The following is a 21,281-nucleotide window of genomic DNA, read 5'->3' on the forward strand; positions in this document are numbered from 1 at the left end:
TCAGTCGGTTAAGCATCTGGCTCTTGGTTTCGGCTCAGGTCATGATCTTAGAGTTGTGAGATCGAGCCCCACATTGGGCTCTGTGCTCAGTGGAGAGTCTGCTTGGGATTCTCCCTCTCCTTCTGCCCCTCCTTCCCCCAGCTCACGCTCTCAATCAATCAGTCAATCAATCTTAAACAAACAAACAAACAAACAAAAAACCAAATAGAGTGTAATCTCCCACATCTGGAAAAAAAAAAAAAAACAAGCAAACTCCTCTTGACCTCATGACCCCTTTGCTCCCACTTACTGCTCTTTCTCCTTCACCTCCCGCAGGGAGCTCCTGGAAAGAGATGCCCTCCCTTTCTCCAATCCCACTGTCCCCTTTCTCTTGAGTCCCCTTCAAGTTCACCCCTGTCAAGTCCCCTGGTCACTCTCAGTTCTTACCCTACTTGACCATTAACAGCACCCGGCACAGCTTGTCTTCTTCAGGCACTTTCTGCACTTGATTTCCAGGATGTCCTGTTCTCCCCTTTGTGTCCCCACTCAGAGGTGGCTCCCTCCTTCTCCCCGTTGCTGAGCCCCGAGCTCAGTATCTGAGCCGTTCTCCTCTCTAGCGGCACACCCCCATTTGGGGATTTTATCTAGTCTTAAGGCTTTGAATCCATCTAAATGCTGGCTTTGTCTAATCTGGTTGCTGGTGGAGACCTCCTTTCTGAACTCGGGACTTCTGTGGCCAGCCATCGTCTCAGGAGCTGCTCTTGGATGTCTGTTTGCCATCTTATACTTAGCACATCCAGAACAGTGCCCAAGCCATCCCCCGGGGGCCGTCATCTTCCCAGGGTCTAACCCATCTCAATAAATCTGTGAGACCTCGTGACTCCTCTCCTCACTCGTACCCCCTGTCCAACTCCTTATCAGCTCTACCTTCAAAATATTTCTAGAATCCCACTGCTTTGTTCCCCCTCCGCTGCTGCTCCCCTGACCCAGGCCTCCCTGATGTCTCTCCTAGACTCCTCCCCCAGGTACACTCTCTGCCCACAGCCTTCATACTTGTGGTTCTCTCTCTCTTTCTGGAATGTTCTTCTCATTTTCTTCAGGTCTTTCCTTAGACATCACCCCTGGGAGGCGTTCCCTGACCATTTATCAACTTGTGGTGCTTACTCCCACTTGACTGGCCCTGTCCTCTTGGCTGACTTTCCTCTTTTCAAAGGCCTCACCACTAGCAGACTGCTACATATTCCCTCGTCACTGCTGTTGGTCGTCTCCTTCCTCCACTCGTTGGTGGCAAGAACCATTGTCCATTCAGTCCACTTGTCTTAAGATAACTCATGATAATAAATGTTTGTTGAATAAATGAGTGAAAGAATGACTGTCCCAGGTTGAATCTGGGGGACAGCAAGGTCCAGGGCTCTATGATGGGAAGCATTCCACTGAAAGTGAAATTCTCAGTGGTCCAGATGTTTCTACATGTGCAGGTGTGTTACATCCTATAGACAAAACATTGAAGCACCAGGCAGAAGTATTTATCCTTTTGCCCAGAAGTGTGATGACGCAGTGGAATCTGGAATCTCTCCTAACCCCTCGTTGTGAGTTCTGACCACTCTCTCATGCCATTACAGCTCTGACACTCGGGAAAGGACTGAGTGATTTTAGTCTGGCTGTTGAGCCTATGTGGGGAGGCAACATGTTCCATGGGAAGAGGTCCTTGACCTCTTCAATCGAGAGCAGTGGCCTCTGAGCCCGTCCCCTTCCTTATTCAAGTCTTGCCCTTTGACAGATCATTCTCTCCATGACTGCCAGGGTTATCTTCATAAAATATATGTTTACATCATCAGATGCTAAACTCTGTCTTTAAGGCATCATGTGTGCAATGCCATCCATGTTCTGGGTGACCCAATAAAATCAGCTCTGAACCCAAAGGAAGACCCTTGACCCAAGTTGATGATCTACCCCGGGAGTTCACTTCCGGTCCAGGACCAGTAGTAAATGACTGAGCATCTGGGCTTGGGGCTCTGGTTCTGGCTCTTCTTCTCCTTGTCATCCACCCACCATAGTGCTGCTTTGCTGGCCACACTGGGGGTTATCAGGAGGGGACCTGCTTGCCCGTGGGAGCCTCCTCCTTCCCCAGGCCCCTGGTTTCAGTGAAGATTGGGGTTTCCCCCTGCGGGAGAATTGGAATTGCACTTTGTCCATGGTCTGGCATCACCACCTGGCAGCACTGATTAGAACCTCTGTTGTTGGGGCGCCTGGGTGGCACAGCGGTTAAGCGCCTGCCTTTGGCTCAGGGCGTGATCCCGGCGTTATGGGATCGAGCCCCACATCAGGCTCCTCCGCTATGAGCCTGCTTCTTCCTCTCCCACTCCCCCTGCTTGTGTTCCCTCTCTCTCTGGCTGTCTCTCTGTCAAATAAATAAATAAAATCTTAAAAAAAAAAAAAAAAGAACTTCTGTTGCTTTAGGTTAAATTGGGGTGTGGGGAGGAACTAGACTTTGTTGAACATCTGGGAGAACAACTGGATGGCTGAGTTCTAGACCCATTGCTAGGGCCAATACAAAGGCCTTATGAGACCTTGGACCACCAACGCCCAGTTTTCTGGAAGTTTATGAAGGATCATGAGTGTCAGGAAGGGGAGAGGGAATGTACTCGGATGGCCTTCTGATTATGTCCGTGATGCAGCCTTTCTGACTGATTCTTGACTACGTGTTTCTGTTGCTCCATTTCCTGTCTGTATGACCTGAAGATTCCTGATTCCTCTGTACTTGAGGGATGGGGATCATAATACCTACATGATGTTGTAATGGGGAGGATATAGTAAGACGCCTGGTCCATAGGAAGAGCGCAGTGAATGCTAGCCCTCCCCAGAATACTGCACACAGTAGGTCTTCAATCTAAACATGTTTAGTCAATGGACTGATTCCCTGGGTCTACGATAGCCAAGCGGTGATTATACCTGGAGGTGTTTGGGAAGGCTTGGGAAGTAGATAAGGCGTGACTCCTGCACACTGCTTCTCTCTCATTGCCTCCCCTCCCAGTGCAGGATTCCACCAGCCCCCGGGATCTCTCTTAAGCTTCTGACCTCTCTTATTGCTCTCAGTCCTTCACATAAAGGCATCTGTCCATTATCCTTCACTGCTCAGGACCCTACAAATGGGTAGATTTTTGAAGACAGAGATCTAGGGCTCAGAGGTGTGGCTCTATTGGTTTGCCATATGTAGCCAGCCCTGCCCTGAGCAATTCCAGGGGGGCACTAGTCAGGGTGCAGTGCAATGCCTCATCCCTGCCTGGGACTGTTACAAGGGATGGAGGCTTTGTGCCAGCCTCTATGTAGGAATAAACACTTGAAAGACTAGAAGATTCTGCTCAAAGAGTTTATAATCTAGCTCCAGACAAAGCTCAGTGAAAAGATCGTTACAATACATGGCTGTACTCAAGACCTGCAGAGTTTCATGTGAGCAGAGAGGAGAAAATGTAGTCTGATCTGGAGTGCTCAAGGGGGCATCCTGGAGGAGGTGACTTTTGAGTAGCGAAGGATAGATAGGAAAAGCCGGGGGAAAGATGAATATTGGCAGAGACCCAGGGTAAAGACACAGAGGCAAGACAGCCCAGTTTGAGCATGGGGCTACTAATTACTGTCTCCATTGCTAAGGCACATGACGAGAGAAAGAGACTAGGAGAGAAGACCCGAAAAGTAAGTTGAGGCCAAGACCTAGGTTAGGAAATTGGGACGTAAGGCAGTGCGATGGAGCCCTCAGTTGGTTTTGAGTAGCGATGGGGAAGAAGAGGACAGGTGGCACTTTGGAAAGTGCTCTCCAGCTTCAGTATAAGGGATGGAGGGGAGAAGGCAAGAGGAGGGGAGGCTCCAGGGTATGGCCAAGGCGCCAGCTGTCTTAAGAGCTGGAGGGGCCTGGACCGGGGCAGCGGTCTTGCCCTTTCCAGCTAACATTGGTCCAGCAACAGATTGTTCACTATTTGCAAAAAAGCAATGAACTCTGAGTTTATAGACAGCACAGACTCCTCCCATGTTCATACCAAGTCAAAGAATTTTTGTAAAGGGGGTAAAATAAGGGAGTACACACCAGACCCCAATATCCTTCAATCATCACACTTCCCGACCTTTCTGGGTAACTTGCTTAAGTCCTCCATCCTTCTCTGCCTGTTTGCTAGAAACACCTGACATTTCCGGAGGGGAAGTGAGAAAAATAGTTACTGTTAGAAGCTGTAAAGTGTTACAGAATGCAAAGGGTTTTTTGTTGTTTGTGCCCATTACAGAAAGGGAAGCCTTCCCGAAGATGATTCTTATCATTCCTTGCGTTGAAAAAACCCAAGGAGGAATAGTTAACTGCTAACGGAGGAAGGGATGCCTCTTTTCATACGATTTGCAACCCAGTCTAGACTTGATTCTTGCTAATGGCAGAACCAACCCTCTCACTCAAAGCGTCTTAATTAACAGTGATTCCGTTGGTTGGATTAACAGGTCAGCCCGCCACGCACACTTAGCCTTTGAAAGTACATTTTCTCATATTATAATAATTTCAAAAACGATCTGAGAAATTGGCCCTCGTGGACAGGACTTTCATCTTCCCTCCCATCTGATCGATCGAATGCAGTTTTCCTAAGCAAAAGCTGTATTTATTTCTAAATCATTTAAAAAGAAACGAGTGGAAATTTCATTTTAAGCCAAACACTTTTTTTTTTCTTTTACAGTCCATTCCTTCTTCATGCGTCTTTATTTTCCCCACCAGCATCTTTCGCTTTCGTGCTTTAAGGAAGGAGTGTTCTCCTGTCTGAGTCTTTATAAAGTGGAGGCCTACAAGCAGTTATAAAGAGCGGGTTTAGATGATATATATTAAAAATGATAAATCATTTGCCAGCCTTCCATAACATTTTATTTTCTCTGGATCCTTATGTCTTTCTGACGCATGTACCTGGGCTGATTAATGCCCCATCTCCCCCGTTACGCTTTAATCCGGGGCCCGTGTTTCATTCGCCTGCCAGTGGTGATAGCCAATAAATTAATCATGCAGCCGCACAGCCCTTGCCATGCAGACTGCTGCCAGCATGAAACTGCCCATCACAAAGCAGGCAATTCTGAGCCTCCATTTAGCCGGTACCCTCAAGACTCCCATCGTTCCGCAATTGGAGCTGCAAACGCTCATTTCTTCATAGGCATGGGCTGGGAAAATGAGGGAAGGCTAATTAATGCATTCAAGGGATCCTACTGAATCAGCAAGCCCCTTAAAGGCACAACAGACACAAACAGGCAGCTGCAGCCTTTCGGGATTCAAAACACCAACAAAAGAGCTAGTTAAATATTTGAATAGCTAAAGTATATGTCTATTAATGCCCATGCAAATTGCTAACATAGGCTGTCCTCCCATCTCCAGAGGAGTCAAAGTCATTGAAATCCCAAAGCCTTTCATCCTGTCAAACAGGCCATTGAAGAGCAGGACATTTACATCTCCACAACAGGCCCGTCCTACTTGAGCTGAGGGTAGTCATGCCCGGGTGCTTGAGAGGACGTTAGGGCACGCATTCAGCCTGGCCTCCGGTGATGCAGGTCTGACTTGCTGACAGTTAAGGCCACTGTTGGCCCATCCCTGTATTCGATTGGTGTGTTACGATTGCAAATGTCTTGAACAAAAATGTACCACCGGGGGAGTCGGTACCGAGCTCTGAAACTGGCTTGATCCAAGGCCCGAACTCTGGGACCAGGATCCACCTTTTGGCTCTCTTCCCTTGGACTGGCTCGACTTTGGAAACAGACTTTTCTCTCGTGGTTGTAGCCAGGATGACTTCTTCGATCCACTCCTGACGCTTCGTCCTTCCAGACGCGCATTCAGCAGGAAAGAGAACACAGCGCTTACACCAACCATAGTCTACGCATCCCAGGCTTGGTTTTGAGCAGACTGCCCGCCAGTTCTCCCTCCCTGTGGGCAGGGAGTGGAACTGCCGATGTTTTATGCCCGAGCCGTTGGTACCATCTTGAATCACGCTGCTGTCGGGGATGGGTGGGTAACCAAATGAAAACCATTACCAGTTAAGGAGGAGGAAGCACATACAGGTGGCGATCTCAGCAGCAACAAGGATAAACAAACCAAACAAGCAAGCGAACGAGGAATACGCTGCCCGGGTCACTATAACCAAGTATCACAGATCTGTTGGCTTAAACAATTTATTTCCTCACAGTTCTGGGGTGTAGAAGTCCAAGATCAGGTGCAGCCAATGAAGATCCTGGTGAGGCCCTCTTCCTGGCTTACAGACGGCCGCCTGCTCACCGTGTCCTGACCCGGCCTTTCCTCTGTGGTTTGCAGAGAAAGCAAGCTCTGGGGTCTTTTCTTAAAAGGACATGAGCCCTATAAGGTTAGCTCCCCACTTTTATGACCTCATCTAACCTTAGTTACCTCCTTAAAAGCCCAAATGCAGCCACATTACGGGTTCGGCCTTCAACACATGAATTTTGGTGGTACACCATTCACTCCGGAACACAAATGAAAACGATAATACCCAGCTGTACATCTCTAAGCAATCGTGTTTAGGTGGGCTCTTGGCCATCAGGAGTCAACTGTTTTTATGGATTTATAGCCTGAGAGTAAATGCACCTTGTTAGTTTCTAATGCATACAGTGGAGAACACCCAGCCATGCACCCAATCATTTTGAATCTATTCAATGAGCACGAATGTAGGGACCTTCTTGGTTCCTGGAGATTGACATTTAGTTATGATTCTAAACCTACGAGAAAGTGTGAGAATCACCAGACAGGAGAACTTGTACCTTTTTGGAACTCAGCTTTTAGAAGTGAAAAATTATCAACTCCACAAAAAAGAGAGGCCTGAGCCCATAGAATCAGACCTCTGGATATTTTTGATAATGGTAATGTGACCCAGCTTAATCACCCATGTATCCCATCAGACCTGGTTCCAAATGATCTTTGACTATTCCAAATATAAAATTTCCCCTCAAATAATGAAGATTTCCACTGTTGGTAGACTCTACTATGTTAATTCCAAATAATTTCCCAAGACAAGCCCCGAAAATGTGACAAAGAACAGTGTGTTTGGAACAAAGGCATGGCCTTCTATGGGGATTGCTTATGAGGTCACAACTCATTTCACAATATGAGTTACACTGAGTGTAAAAAAATGTTTGGCATTACTTTACCATTAATATTTATGCGTTACGTACTTATGTACACACCTGTATATGCTTTCGGGGGTGCTTCTGTGGGCAGGTACTCTCTTACACATACTGGAATCCTTTTCTAAAATAAAAGGCCCACATGTTTATAGATAGGACTGCCTCTTAATAAGGTGCACTTGGAACTTCACTCTTGTATCAGTCAGAATAGTCTAGGTTCGGTTGCAGAAACAAATAACCCTTAAAACAGAAAAGATCATGTCTCCTTATCCTGCCTATACAACGCAGGTTGGCAGGAGGTCTTTCTTTATCTTAGCTTCTTAGAAACCCAGAACTTTATGATGCTACCACCTAAACATGAGGCTTCATGGTTCACTGAGGCAGAAGGAAATAGAAGTGGAAAACCAAGCCCTGACTATTAAATCTTCTGCCTGAAAGTGGTATGGGTCATTTTTACCATGTTTTCATTGGCAAAAGCAAACAACATGGATTGGTGGGGAGAGGAGGGTCTCATCCTCCACTGGGCCAGGAAGGACAGGTGAGAAATGCAGGGAATGACCCAGTGAATAACCCAGTGAATAACCTGAACCCATGTGATACCAAATTTGGCTCTTGATCGAAGCACGCAATGGTGAGAAGTTGGAATTCGTTCATTTATTCATTCCACAAATCTTTATGGAGCACCCAAAATATTCCAGACGCTCTACTCAATGCCATAGATGGCGAGACAAGATACAAGTATTTGTTGCGTATAAAGAACTCACAGTCTGGGGAGAGGTTACAACAAGTAAGTGGATAATTAAAATTCACAGCGAGATGAGCTGTGACGGGGAAAGAACAGCGTGTTTTGGAAATACAGAGGACGGTAGTCAACGGTGATGAATGTTCCTACTGTTGTCTAGCTCTTGCTGTACAACACTGTCTCTGCTCTATTTGGGGGGACATCTCGTGCCCTATTTTTAAATCCTTCTAGTTGGACCCGATCAGCAGTGGAGCTATTTATTAATCTACCCACCACGCGGAAAGTGCTCTGCTTGACGCTGTCGTAACTGTTATGAGGCCCTAATGGAAGAGGGAGAAGAACTGAATAAGAGTTTTCAACTCGGAGTGCTCAAACGCTGATAGGAGAAATAAGATCATGTCAATAATTAATACACTGGAGAACGTGCTTTTTCTTGGGAGATGAGCAACCTCAGGGTCAATGGGGTATTTCTGATTTGGGGAATGAGGAAGCGGTTCCTGACGGAGTGAATTTTAAGGTGGATTTTGCTACGTGAGTGGAGTTTCGTGATCAAAAATACAGCTTGCTCGTTACATTTCAGGTAGAAGAAAATGGCCGGCACAAAGACACAAAATTTGGAAGCAACCACGATTATTTTATTCTATTCTGCATTACAAACCCAGCATTTATCACACTGTCTTGCACCTATCAGGTGGTCAAAGGAGTGTTTTCAAATGAGTGAATGGATAAATAGGAAAATTCAAGGTATATTCATTTCAAGAATGCAAACTAACAGTTTATACTAGAATCTGGGGGGTCTTCAGTGGTGTCTTAATTGATAAAGCTGGGGCCTGGTCATGGGGCCAGGACAAGGTTCTGAATGCCATGGAGGAGTTTGGCCTTTCTTATTTCTTTACCTGTTTATATAATTCCAGAGTGTTTAGGGAGGGCTCACACACATCAGCTCACACCATCCGATCCTAAAGCAGCCCTGTCAGGTGACCAGGGCAGAATTTTGCTCCGAGGAGGGACTCTTGGAGAGACCCAGTCACTGTGGAATGTCTGTCAGGAAATGGTGGGCCTAAGACTCAAACCCAAGACTCGGAGTCCAACCCCAGTTCCTGTCCATACTGCATGGCCCTCAGTTGTGGGGCCAGAACAGCATTCTTTGGTTTGGGGAGCAGCAGAAATGACAACATCAGAGCTGATTCTTATGACGTATTGGAGAAACAGAAGGAAGGGCACTGGCAGCCAGGACCCTGGTGACAAGAATCTTGGAATACCATGGGGCAGGACTGAACTCCCCTGGCGACAGTGAGTGTAGACAGGCTAAGGTTTCTTTTTAACAGAGGTAAAAGTTTGGGGGATCAATTCCACCTCTGCTGGCCCATGATCCAGGCTCGTGTTTCTCAGTCTTAGCACCACTGAGGGTTAGGCCTTAAAGCGTCATTGTGGGGGCCCGTCCTGTGCATCACTGGCTGTTCAGCAACCTCTCTGACCTCTACCTGTAACATGTCAGGCACAAACCCCACACCTAACCCCCCCACTGTGATGACTCCCGATGTCTCTAGACATTGTTGACCTTCCCCTGGGAGGCAAAATCGTCCCCATGTGACAACCACTGACCTAACCAGACAATTTGGATTCATTTCCAGAAAAGCAGTGGCTCTTAAAGAGTCATTGGGCATTCGGTGGGAATACACTAAAGAAAGAAATCCAGTTCCATCATATGGGTTTGGGTTTCTTCCACTGGCAGTGTGCGGCCACCCCCAGTGATACCGAGGGGGGTGGGGTGTGACCGACATTCCATCCTAAACAATGGGTTTTCATTTTGTTCTATTTATGGTCATTTTATTCAATTATTTTTATTCAACAACCAGCTTTCTAAGTGTATATAATCCTATTACGTTCTATTCCATTATGGAAGCTTCCTCATAGAAGATCACACAGTAATAAAATTAAGCTATCGTATGGGCCTTACCCATTTCCTGACCTTGGCTAGATTCGAGAGTGTGGAGGTGGGTGGAAGGATGGGAAGGGAGACAATGGGTCACTGAAAAGAAAGCCAAAGGTGCCGAAGGATGACTTGACCAGGTCATCACGTTCCCAGATCAAAGGGAAGAATTTGAGTACAGTTAAAAATGGAGACTATCTGGGCGCCTGGGTGGCTCAGTCGGTTAAGCGTCTGCCTTTGGCTCAGGTCATGATCTCAGGGTCCTGGGATCGAGTCCCATATCAGACTTCCTGCTCAGCGGGGAGTCTGCTTCTCCCTCTCCCTCTGCCCGCCTCTCTCCCTGCTTGTGCACTCTCTCTGTCAAATAAATAAATAAAATCTTAAAAAAAAGAGAGAGAGAGAGGAGAATATCCTATATTGGAATCATGGTTGGAAATGCTACCGCCCTCTTTCTCCCTCCCAAATTCCATAACACAGCCACAGAAAAATGGCTGCAGGTGCTTTGTATTAGCTGTAGCAAGGGTTCGCTTAGAGGAACTAAAAGGAAAAAAAAAGAATTTGCATGTTACACGCATATAAATATAAATCATGTAAGCTAAATATGAATGTGACTAAATATGCAGCAGACACAGTGAAGGCATTTCCAAATGCATTTAACATGGCGGCACATGCCACGGACGGAAGAGTGGAGAGCGGAGCCTGCCTTCCTTTTGGCCTCACTTGGCAACTGGGCACCACTGACAGGTCCGAGCAAGTCAGCCAAGGTCTGAGTCATTGTTTAGGTTCTCCATGGAAACGAAAGCTCATGGGAATTTGACAGAAAGTGTTTGCCAGACTCCACGGGTTTGTCATACTCTTTGAGGGCCCCTAATATCACTCGTAGGATGATTCCCTGATTTTCAGCCAGCTTCCCTCCCAAACACTTGCTCTGAGTGCTTAGGAACGTTGCTGTGCATGAAGAGGAGGATTTGGGGTGAATCTCAGTCAGTCATTCACCCAACAGTTAGACTGCGTTAACAGGGAAATTTGGGGTGTGTGCTACCAGACGTCACCTGTGGTCACGTGGGGGGAAAAGGCGTATAGGGCATCTTGAGCTCTCCCTGGGGCTGTCCTCCAGAAAGGCCAAGCTTTGATGTAACTCTCATGTCTGTCAACTCTTCTTGGTAAACAGAGGTTGCCCCTGCCTTTCTCAAATCTCCCAGCTTGGAAACTAATTATTAGGCATTCCAGGTTCCATTTTTTTACTGGCCCAGGGAAGGCTAAGACCGCCTTTGTGAAAGAAAAGCCTTTAGAATTTGCAATAGATTAAAAAAAAAAAAAAAAAAGCCAACCGTTTGTACAGTTTAATTGTGAATGACTAAGATGTGGACCAAGTTAATTTTCTTGGAAATACTCCACATGTTCTAAATGAAAGAGGGAGGTCGTCGGCCGTTTTTCTGCCTCCAAGTGAAGTGTTTGAAATATGGGATTGGGACATTTTGCCACATTCCAATCAAGTCTGTTATCTATTGCCACCTGAGGCTTCTGAACTTTAAGTCTGTAGGATTTAAAGGTTTAGTCTGCTTTAATGTTTTAATGCAGCAACCGAAGCTGACCAATTTTCCCTAATTAAAGTAATATCTAATCTCCCGTAAGTTTCCTGGCATATAGCAAGTATTCAATAAGGACTGTTTTCTAAAATTGCTTTTGCACAGCCAGGCCCTTCTCTCAAGACAGGAATATAGTGACCCAAAAGCATCTGAGCATTATTTAGCAGGAGAAAATCTAGGCCAGTTGACTGAGTGCTTTTCTTTAAATTGCACATGATCTCACATTCCCAAAATACCCATGCTCGGGGAAGCTATATAAGGCCATGTTGCAATCTGTTCTCAGTCATATGTGCCTAATGATTAGTACTCTAGACTGCTTGAGCTTGAATGGTCCTTCAATGCCTTTTCTCAACCTCTGTCTTCATGGCGTAGGAAGCAGAGCCTATGAGGGGGAAGTGACTCACCCAGGGTCATGCGGTTCATTTCTTGCAGTGTTTAGGGAGAACTCCCCCACCTGACATCTAGTCCAACATTTTTATTCCACACTCCTGCCTGGAATGCCTGGGTTCTCAGTATCACTCACCTTTACTTTATTTTTTTAAAGATTTTATTTATTTATTTGCCAGAGAGGGAGAGAGAGAGAGCACAAGCAGGGGGAGTGGCAGGCAAAGGGAGTGGCAGGCAAAGGGAGGGCAGGCTCCCCACTGAGCAAGGAGCCCAATGCGGGGCTCGATCCCAGGATTCTGGGATCATGATCTGAGCCGAGAGCAGACGCTTAACTGACTGAGCCACCCAGGCGTCCCTCACTCACCTTTAAATTCTGTCCTCAGTGAGGTTCCATTGGAGTGCCACAAATGAATCAGGGGGTAGCAAATATATTTGCAAAACACAGCGGTTTGTATGTTGAATGTATAATTTGCATATTGTCATCTTCATTAGACTTGCTGAACTTATTATTATGTTTTTAAAAAAATGTTTTCATTTGTTTGACAAGTATTTCTCCAGGGTCTGTGCCAGGCCCTTTACATAGACAGGATCCCCGTGGCAAATGCTGTTGGTGTTGCACCCATACCCGCTCGGCGTCCACCATCTGTGCTTGCCCACCGTGTCCTGCTGTAAGCGCCCACGACTCTTGCCTTGGTGCTTTCTGCATACCAGAAGCCCTTGGCCAGTGGCAGATGGCAGATGGCAGTTGGAGGGTAAACGACCCGGCTCCTTCACCGCCTGGGTGGGATGACTCTGAGGTGCACTGACCACCATCTCCCAGGGACCCCCGGGATTTCAACTCCAGTTGCACGCAGTTCACCCCCTTGGATAAGACATCCGTTGCCATCCTCCTTCCCCGCCTGCACTGGGGTCTTCGGGTCAGCGTCTGCTTTGGGGGGGCCTCGTCTAAGATAGCCACCGACTTCTGGCGAAAGCAGGGAGGTTGGGATCTGGCTGAGGGTGCAGGGTTGACCTGAAACCTGAGGGCTGAGCAGTGGGTAGGCGGGAAGAGAGCCCAGAAGAGGACTCAGGGAGGAGGCAAGAAAATGTGCAAAGCGAGCAGGGCCAGGAAAGAGGCGAGCGTGGCAGCTTCAGAGGGGATGGCCGAGGCCACGGCACGCGGGGCTCTGTAGCGAGGGGCAGAAGTTTATACTAAACCCAAGAAAGCACTAGACGAGGTTAAGTGGGGGGATGCGGGTGTCTGATTTCTACTTGAAAATGATTACTGTGGAAACTCCACGGAGAAGAGATCGGGGGTGGGGGGTGGGGGTGGAGCAGGACACGTGGGGGGCCGGGGGGGAGTCCAGCTGAGAGAGAGTGGATGGTTCTCAGCACCCAGACTCAACTGGAGGCAGGGAACATAACTACACAGAACCCGAATGCCGAATCCTATGCCTTCACATCTTTGTCTCTAAAACTATTTAAGTTTCAGGGGCGCCTGGGTGGCTCAGTTGCCTAAGCGTCTGCCTTTGGCTCAGGTCATGATCCGAAGGCACAGGTCATGATCCCAGGGTCTGGGATCGAGTCCTGCATCAGGGTCCTTGCTCACCAGGGAGCCTGCTTCTCCCTCTGCCTGCCTCTCTCTCTCTTTCTCTCTTTCTCTGACAAATAAATAAATAAAATCTAAAAAAAAAAAAAAACTATTTAAATTTCAGTGTTTCTCGGCATTTTGCAGTGAGGAACCCTTTGAAACTCTAGTGAAATCTGTGGATTTTTGATCTAGAAAGATGCAAATGTTGAATTTGTGACACAGGATTGGGAAGTCATGGAGACATTCATAACACCACAAATATATAGATGTATTTTTCTTTGTCTATTACAATAGTTAGCAAAGGCTCCCTACCGTAGTAACTAAGTCCCGAAGTGGGTAATGGTTCAGACACAATAGTTTATCTCTTGCATCTGGATGACAGTTGGAGAATTAACAGCTTCATTGGGTGTCAGGGAGAATAATTCCGTTTCTACACTGCCTATACTTGCAAAACAATACAAATTAGCAGAGAACTTCTCTGCTATCTTCATGTCCTAACTTCCAAGTTTGCTGTAAGCATTGTATACAGTGTGGACAAATAGGAAGGGGTAAGAGCGTGGAGTGACATACACCGGAGGTCTTGACAGGCTGGCCTGGAAGTGATACCCACCCCTCTCTCATCTCCCATTGGTGACAATTTAATGCCATGACCACAATCAACCTCAAGGAAGTTCGGAACATGTAGCCTAGCTGTGGGCCCAGGAAATAAAGCTTTCAGAGGACAATTAGCACTTGTAGCCACAATACCACACATAAATATTTTTTTTACATTTGTCACACTGGAGGTGTTTAATGCTACGATATGATAAGTCACTTCGGAGATTTGAAGGAAGGGAAACGGATGGAGCCCACGAGGATTGGGCAGGAGGACCCTTTACATGATGTCCAGAACCCGTGAATTAAAAACAAACCCTCTTCCTAGCCTGTGCAGATGGGACTTAGACAAAGCCTGTGTCTTTAAGTGAAAGATTAAGATTAAATTGAAGTAGAATCTTGGCCACAGACTCCACAGTTCTGTGCTCTGAAGAGCTGGAATTCATTTGAAATAAACTCTTACTCACTCCGATTATGTGTCAGTTGGAAAGGGAGATGATCGTATTGTCAACAAAGTGATTCTTTGCTTTCATTTCCCCTCCCCTCCGACGACCAGTCCTCCTGGTTCTTTGGGGTGACAGGCACTCGGCTACTCAATCGTTCACTTACTGAGTGTCTACTCTGGGCTCAACGCTGTCTGGTTCACACTTTGCCTGGAGGGGAAAGGCAGCTCCGAGGCTCCTCATTCATGGGTCCTTTAGGGAGTGGGTGTGGCCACAGGAAGTTGGAGGTGAAGTACATTCTGTCAGTGATCTTATTTCCCCATTTGCTCCCTTTACACTGTTAGAGATGCTTTTTGGGGGGGTGGAGGGTGGTGAGTCTTGCTTTAAGATACAAAGAAATTACATTGGAAAACAGCGAATTTGAATTTCTCCCAAGTTAAAAGCTGATTTTTCTCCTAACATACTGAAACGATTTTTCTGAAACTTAGAAAGAGGAAAAAAAAAAAAAAGAAAGAAAAAAAGAAATCCAGAAACTGCATTGTCTGGAGATCAGAACCGTTCTGACAATCAGAAGTAGAGTCTGTGTGAGTCAGCACCCAAGGGGAAGATCGGGTTTCTTCCACCTTGCCTTTTCACATTCCTGCCCGTGACTCTCTCGCCTGTATCCTAAATACTCCTTTCCAGCCCCCTACCTTTTAGCTGTTTCCTTTGAGAGACATTTGAAAAGCAATCTTTATTACCATTGATTTTGGATCTCCTCTTAGAGTTATTAATGTGTTAATGCGTTATTTTTTTTCTACATTCTCCTTCTCTGGTCAAGGAAGATTGAACTTTCTCCAATATGAGAAGGATTTCATTGGTTAATTTCGCAATTTAGAGTCCTTGTCAGTCTAGATCGCGGAAAGAGAAGTTCCTTTAAGCTCACTGCAGCTACATTTGCTTTTGAAGGGGCCCTTTATTTTGCAGTGAATAAAGTGTCTCTTCTTAAACAGAAAATAAAAGAATGCTTGGCAGGACTCTACTCCCAATGGGTGAAACATCACAGGAAATTGAGAAATTGTTTCTTTTTGGCCTTGTGGGAGAATTTTGCTGGTGAAATTTAGTATTAAGGTCTTAAGACTACTGCTTGAATCCATCAAGAGAGACCCATCGAACCAGGGACAGCTTCCAGGGGAGGAGGAGGGGAGAGGACCAATGTGACCTTGCTATATCTGGTCTCTTACATTTTCCAAGAAATCTGGGCAATGGCCAAGAAGATTCTATTCTCTCTTTCATAATAATTATGTCACTGTTAAAGAGAACTTAGACATATTTTAGCAATTTAGAATTTAACTTGTCAAGAGTTAGCTGCAGTTGGACGCCCTTTCATTTGTGCCTGTAAAAGAGGGTGTTTTATTTGCCCAACAAGAAATGCGTCCCAGGTACGGCATCCAGCTTGCGTTCTCCCGTTAGACTGTAAGCTCTAGCGCTTGGGCCTTAAGCCTGTGTCCCGAGCTCCAGACCTAAGGTCCAAACCCTGGATGCTTCTCCACAGAGACGCCTTATCTGGGATTTGTGCCCCACACCTATGTTCTTAGATTAGTCACTCAGCTGAGTTCTGAGTTCCTGCAGAACTCTGGGCGGCAGCATTATATGTCCTATTGTCCAAACCCCAAAACCTTCTTTGTTCACCCCCATATTCCCCTCAACGTGCAATCACTTGCCAAGTCCTACTGATTCCCCTAAATATGCCTGATAGCCATCTCCTGCTCCTGTGCCCCCTCCCTAGGACCCGGTTCAGGCCACAGCTCTTTCATGGCTTGATGACTCTAGAAGCTTCCTTTAATGGGTCTCTTGCCCTCAGTCTCTCCTTCTCACCATCCTGTTTCTATCCTACGGCAAAAGTGAATTTTCCACAATTCGGCTTGATCGTGTTACTGCTTGGCCCAAGGGTGTTTCCTTTTGTTTTGTTTTGTTTAGAACTTACCTGCAATTTTCATTCTAAAACCCAAACTCTCGGCCTGGCCCTTGCTTCTCTTTCTCAGTTTCCTACCCTTTCCAGATGTCTCACCCCCTTGAAACATACGGAGCTCCCCACTCTAGCTATAAGTGGACAGTGATAGTATCCCTCGCTGCTTTTCCCTACTTTTCGGCTAATTCTAATCTGTTACCCAGAAGCCAGAGAACTCTTCTTGCCCACCTCCCCTAGATTGGATTACATGCTCCTCCTCTGAGTCCTCATGCACCCTGGACACACTTCTCAGATAGGTAATCCTTAAGTTCAGCCCCCTGAGGGCAGGCCCAAAGGAGGGCACTCATTTTTCTTTGAATTCTCCACTATACCTGTGTTGACCAAGAAAGAACGGAAGAACTGAAATAAAACACAAGCATTCGGGAGAGGGTCTTAGAATTGTAATTTGGGGAGCACAGACTCAGGTAGCAACCCCAACTGTGCCCCACTGAGGAGTACAAGCTGGGGTCTTTATTTGCAGATGGCAGAAGTGTTAGGAAACATACTCGAGTTGGTTTTCCAAAAGTTATGGTTGGAAGATGTAATGACATTTGTTTTCTGAGTACGTGATGTCAATTACTAGGAAAACATCTTTTGCAGACTGTCCAGTTTTTATCCAGAATGTGGATTCGGCAGCCCTGTGTTGTCGTAAACATCTTTGCTTGGTTCAATAACTCTTTGTAGTTCCTGTTTCAAAAAACAGGATGAGGTTTTCGTCCCCAGATGGAATCTGTCGTGTTCCGAGGTTTTACACAGGTTCACACCTGTTGAATCAACAAGTGAGAATGAATGACTACATGTAGTGCTTTTCTATATAGAAAATTGAATCCTGACTGTACCGTGGTCAACCTTGGCTAATTTGGGCTAAGCATTTCGGAAGATCGGAAAGGCAACTGTGAAAGAAATGAAAAAGCCCAGATTTGCGTCTCCTCAGTTACTACGTGCTGTGACCTTTGCTAAGTCTGTCAGCCCCTGTGAGTCTCAGTTCCTTGCCAATGAACAGAGGATGGTGTGTTAGAGGGTCTGGCTGAGGACGAAGGGAGAAGGGTCTTGCGTGGGGGAGTCATTTGGTGAATTAAAACATCTGGACAGGTCAGAGGGGCTCTGACCCTCTTCATATCTGTGTTCTCCTTGCACGCCCAACACCAGCCAAGCAGACATGGGGTATGAGGCGTTTCGCGTGGCAAAGGTGGGAGGGGAGTATTTGCTATTTCTGTTCAGTTAGGTGGAGATGCACCAATGGCAGGATGGAAGTAGAAAATGGTTTCACCCTTTGATTTCCCGCTGACTGAAGTGTGAAAATACGCTCCTACCTTCTCACACACTGTTGGTACAAGTCAGACCGGATATGGTGGCAAAGCAGTTGAGTTACATGGGTTGGGTACCTTAATATTTTTCATCCCTTTGGACTCCGGAATTCCATTTCTAGGATTTATGTTGAAGGAGTGATTTTTGAAAGTGGGGGTGGATGTACCTAAAATGTAGACAGGTGTCCCTTTGCAGTTATGTTTATTATAATGATTGACAATAATCGGAAATGTAGAGTCGGTGAGGGATTGTGTCCTTCGGTGGGTTCTCTGGAAGATAGGAACAATTTTGAAAAAAAATATTCAAGTGAAAAGGAAGTCTTAAAAAATTCATTCTACTATTTAATGAAAACTATGTACCTCAAACAAATAAAAAAAAAAAATTGATCAGTAAGAAATACGCTCCGTTTTCAAAAGGACTAGTGGTAACTGAGAAAGCCACAGGCACAGCCCTGCCTCCCTAGACTAAGGGCGCAGTGAATGAGGGTCACTGTCTTCTGTGCAAAGGGATCTTTATTTGGCATTGGACAGAGGCCAGACCTTCATCCTGTCTTCTAAAACCTGGAAGGAAGCTTTCAGAGGAATATCAATCAGAAGTAAAAACCGCCTTAGAGTCTGGCTCCAGAGCCAAAGTTATAGGCTACCAGGGGAAGGTGAACTTATACTGGAAAAAAAGAGTAATCCTGATGACAACTTTGCGAGGCATTTTTGAGCACGCGAAGAGTTTTCATATACATTCTTTCACGTAAATTGGCTTCTTCTACACAACTTTCCATCTCCACTGCCTGCAAAAATCACTGTAGATCTGAAGATCTGCGAAACAGTTACGTATTTGGGCTTCCTACCCTTTATCCGCCTCTTATCCTGGGGTTTCCCTGCTGGGTAGAGTTCACTTTGAACCCAGTGGAAATTTCGTAGAGGGGAAGAGTCAGGCTCAGGAAACAAATAGGCACTTCACTGTGGCTTTATTCCCTGGAGGACCTCCAACCGTTTGTCAGATCTTTATTTACACGTGCTTGGTGGAGCTTTGTGTTACTAGAGGCACAGAGCCACTGTGAACTGCCCATCGCCACACAGCAAGTCAGTGCTAGAATCCGTGTAGAATCAAGATCCCTTTGTTTCTTCCTGAATCCCCATCTAGCCCAAGCGTCAGTTCTCCCATGGGATTACATGTTCTTTTTTTTTCTTACTGTCTGTCTCTGCTTCACAAAAGATCTGTTTTCTCTTATTTTCCCACATTGCTGCGGTTGAGAACCGTAGTGCATTTGTCAAATGCGTTGTGTATTTTCACCCCTAGAGCTTAGTTAGATGATTCGATACTTAGGAAGAAGAAAGGAAGAGAGAGAGAAAACCGCTCAGAGCCATTAACTCTGGGTTTTGACCATTTTTCTCGAAGACAGGCTACTGTATCTTATCTGAGTCGAACGTCCATGTTCTCAGGATGGGAAATAAATCTTTACACAAAAATTCAAGCATGAGTTTCCAGGTATTTGAGAGGAAGCTTTGGTCCCCAATAGAGCTTTTTCAGAGAGTCTGTTATTTCACTGAGGACACTGCTGAATACCCTTGGTTTACGCTTCTTTTTCGAAGTTTATTTTATGTTTTGTTGTGGTTTTCAGATTTCTCATGGTTTGGATTTGGGAAAGTAAAATCAAGACAAGGTGTTGGTAAGTAGTTACTCCTTCTTTGGATAAGTAACGAGTTTGTGTTGCTTGATTCGGATGCAACTCCTTAGCCCCTCTTCATACTTGTTGGCCCCTTGATTAATTTTCTGTGTTCCTTGTTTCTGATTTGCTGAAGAAAGAGGACTAGGGTTTTTCCAGAAGAGGCATTACTTTCACTAACTGAGTTCAGTAAATGGTTTGGTATTTTTGAAGTTGAAATGTTTTTATCCTAGGAGGAATGCCAGCTGTTGTTCCAGGTCTAGGTAGTTGCTGGGCTTTTAAGAAGGTTCAGGAAATAAAACACAAGGGCACTAAAACTCCACATACAGCAAAGCTGGCTTCAAGTCAAGGCTGGACAAGTGGGGATCTTAACTTCTTCCATTGGCCGAGATGTAATACATTTCTGAATTGGTGAATCAGCTGTTCATTTATGACCATTTCTCTTTCAAAACGAGACCAACGTCCAGACGCTCTGATTTGTACTTGATTGCATTCTGCTCCTTGCATTCAGACTGTGCGCTGACAATCGCAGAGTTTGTAGCTTACCAAATGAGCGCACATAATGCGGCTCATCACTGGGATTGAAATCAGGTGTGATCTCCCGAGACCCCCAATTTGTACAGGACTTTCTGTGGGTACGGCGACAATGAACAGGAATCCATTAGGAAGCACAAAAAGACAAACCGTCTTACATCCTGCATGTGTGTTTCCAAATCTGGCCATCCTGGGCATCTGTCGGTTATATTTTTGTATATTTTGGTAGCAAGGTCGGTTACAGGTTAAATTGCAACGTACGGGAAATGCACCAGTGTCACTGAGTCTTCCGGTCCTGAGCCATCTGCCCCATATGTGTTCATCCCCTCCGTGCAAGGAACTTTGTTTCCTTTCCTTTTTTGAGCCTGATATCAGTAACTGACCCTTAAGTAGCCCCATGAATTCCAAGGTAAAAGCTCTTAACTAGCAAAGCGAAAATAGACATGTGGCCAAATTGGAACATTTAAACTCAACCAGCTCAGGATTTGTGGGCGACTCCCCCAGGGGCACGTTTCAGATACAACTGATCACGGTCACTTTGCCAAGATCCTGGAGAGTGCCCTGCTGGGAAATCGGAAATGTGCCCCGTGTTAAGGCTTTGTATTCTGTATGTGTAGGGGGTGGGGAGAGGGGGCAGGAGGCAGAAGGAGCAGGGTAATAAACTCTCCCACAACAGCGCTGTGAGATGGGGTCTTCTCGCCACTAAACAGAAGATCGCTGTAACCACGTCATCACGTTCCAGGCCAGTTTTCCCTGCTGAGAGGTGCGCATTCTTGGAAAACATCAAACACGGGGCTTCACCCTTTCAGGCCACAGCAGAGAGAATTCTTCTTCAGAATTGGGCTTTGAGCCGCGGTCAATCAGAGGCGCTGCTGCTTTAAAATGGAGGCTTTATTATTATTCGGGTCTGGTGAGGCCAACAGGTCAGAGAGAGACTGCCATGGAAAAGACAGTGTGTTACTCGCCGTTCCTGAGAGAAGAGGGCAGCCACAGCCCAGTGGGGGGACCCCAGAGGGAGCACCGGGGTCGGTCAGGAGGCAGGGGGAGTGAGGGGAGGACGCTGGGCCACAGAGCCTTTTGGTGGTTTCCGTGGGGGGAACGGGCGAGGCCCGGTACGCAGGTTTCGGATGGGCTGGCTTGAGTAACTTAGGCAGGCTCTGGGCCAGCCAGGCTGTCCTCAGTGGCCTGGTGCCTGGCTCTGGGGTGATAGGGCAGGCGGAGAGTGGCCCGGACTAGCACAGCCTGGTAGATAGGGCAGACGGGCATTGGTTGGCTTGTGTATGGAAGCTCCACTCTCTGGCAAGTTCTTTACCATCTCGAGGAGCTGGCTGTCTCTGGGAAGGGCAGTTCCTTCAGGGTCAGTGAGGGCCCGGATGCTGAAGCATCAGAAACAGAAAATAAAAGGCATGGTC

Source organism: Ursus americanus, chromosome 34 (genome assembly GCF_024610735.1).
Source record: "Ursus americanus isolate L20-20 chromosome 34, mUrsAme1.1.p, whole genome shotgun sequence".
Lineage (NCBI taxonomy): Eukaryota > Metazoa > Chordata > Mammalia > Carnivora > Ursidae > Ursus > Ursus americanus.